Source organism: Arachis hypogaea, chromosome 19 (assembly GCF_003086295.3).
Source record: "Arachis hypogaea cultivar Tifrunner chromosome 19, arahy.Tifrunner.gnm2.J5K5, whole genome shotgun sequence".
NCBI classification, from domain to species: Eukaryota; Viridiplantae; Streptophyta; class Magnoliopsida; order Fabales; family Fabaceae; genus Arachis; species Arachis hypogaea.
The window spans coordinates 29,819,512-29,821,881 of record NC_092054.1 but is presented as its reverse complement, the minus strand read 5'-3'; positions in this window follow the sequence as shown (position 1 = coordinate 29,821,881).

The window sequence follows — 2,370 nt, the reverse complement described above, 5'->3', positions numbered from 1 at the left end:
AGTTATATATATTTCACACTCTTCCTTTTTCTTCTTCCTTAGGCATGGGTACTAAGAAAGGAAAAGAGAAGGCCACTAACAAGACACCGGCACGGAGAGGAACCAAGAGACCTCCAGTTAAGGCGCCTCCATCTACAAGCGTCAGTTGGAGCAACCCGTCCACTTGCACATCTTAGCATGCACCGAGGACGGTGCAATCTTTAAGTGTGGGGAGGTCGATACCGACTTCCGTGGGTTAGTTATTTCCTATTTCAACACCAATATTTAATTTTTCTTGTTAAATTAGTTGTTGTATTTGCATGTTTGATTGCATGTTTGTTTAATTTTGTGCATATTTTACCACTACTTGATTAAAGTAATGAGTTTCTTTTTCAAGACCCTATTTTATAGCATTTCACTAATTTAAATTAAAACTTTTTTTTGTTAAACTTGTTTGAAGATTGTAAATTGGAACATGAATTATAGCTAGAACACACAACCTGTGAGATTTGAGCTTAATTACATGGTTATATTATTTAACCATACTATTCCATTCTTGTGTGTTTTCTTTCCTATGATTGCAATCTTTGCTTTGTTCCATTCTATATGTCCATTTTTAGTGTATTTACATGCTTGCATATGATTGAGGCCATCATTTGTCATTAACTCACTTATCCCAAATAGCCTACCCTTTCAATTACCTTTGTTTGCCACTTTGAGCTTTTTAATCCCTTTTGTTCTATATTTTACCACATCACTAGGCTTAAGCAGAAAAAATAATTTAATTACCCCAAATTGAATTTTTGGTTAACTTAAGATAGAGATTGTGTATCAATTAAGTGTGGGAAACTGTGGGAACTTGGGTTAATGAAAGTGTACAGTGTTTAAATGACAAAATATTAGAAATTTGAGTACCTACTCATGTGAAACCAGAAAAATTAAAAATCCATGTGCATTGATAAGTTATGTTTACTTTTATAAAAAAAATCAAACAAAAAATATTCAAATAAATAAATAAATAAATAAATAAGGGGACAAAATTACCCCATTGCTTAGTTTAATAAAAGATCAATGCATATGTGGTAAAATTAAAGAAAATCCGATGCATGAGTATGTGAAATATACAAAAGTGGGAATTATGGGTAGCTAGGCTTGATTTTAGAGTTATATAGAGTGTATGTATGTTAGGTGAAAGCTTAGGTTAGTCAAAGATTCATATTATAGCTCACTTGGCTATACATATATCCTTACCCTTACCTTAGCCCCATTACAACCTTGAAAAGACCTCATGATGTTAGCATTGGTATATTAAATTTTGTTGATTGGTTAGATGAAGAAAAAAGTTTAGAAAACATGACTAGAGAAGAGTAGAGTGATCAACTCTAGACACTTGAGAGATTAGAGTGCATATACACCACCAGTGAGGGTTCAATGCTTGATTCTATGTTCCCTGCTTTCATGAGCTATCTTCTTACAAGTTTACTTGTCTTTTGTTGTATAATTTGAATTAATGAAATATGATTTATGTTTGTCTTGAAGAGCTTATTTACTTTTAACCAAGTAGACAGAAATATCTTAGCATATAGTTACATTTATAGGTTGCATCTCATACTTTCTACCATTCCTCTTCAATCTTATAGCTTCTCTTGAGCTTAGCATGAGGACATGCTAATGTTTAAGTGTGGGGAGATTTGATGCACCACTATTTCGTGGTACATTTTGTACTTCATTGAGTGGATTTTATCCACTATTCTCACACTTAATCATAGAAATCGCATGTTTTACATTTTTCTTCTTGATTTTGTGCTATGATTGAAAACATGCTTCTTTGGCCTTAATTTTGCTATGTTTAAGCCTCTCTTATTACCATTCGATGCCTTGATATGTGTGTTAAGTGTTTTCAACCTTTATAGGGCAGGAATCGCTTAGAGGATGGAGAGGAAGCTTGCAAAAATAGAAGGAACACAATAAATAAAGGAGACGACCAGCGAGATGTGACGCGCATGCATGGCTCACGCGTGCGCATGATTTGGAGATCTGCACGGTGACGCGTGCACGTACCTGACGCATGCGCGCGGATTGGAGTTTTGCACGATGACGCGTGCGCGTGACTGACGCGTACGCGTAACAAGTAATTTTGCCAAACGACGCGAACGTGTGACATGCGCCACCTGCAGAAGTTGCAGAAAGCACTGGGGGCAATTTCTGGGCTCCTTTTGGCCCAGTTCCAAGCCTGAAAAGCACAGAATAAGAGCTGCAAAATGGGGGAAACATAGGGGATAACTCATACAACATTCATTCACACAATTTAGGTTTTAGATGTAGTTTCTAGAGAGAGAGGCTCTCCCCTCTCTCTAGGTTTTAGGATTTCTCTTAGTTTTAGGTTTATTT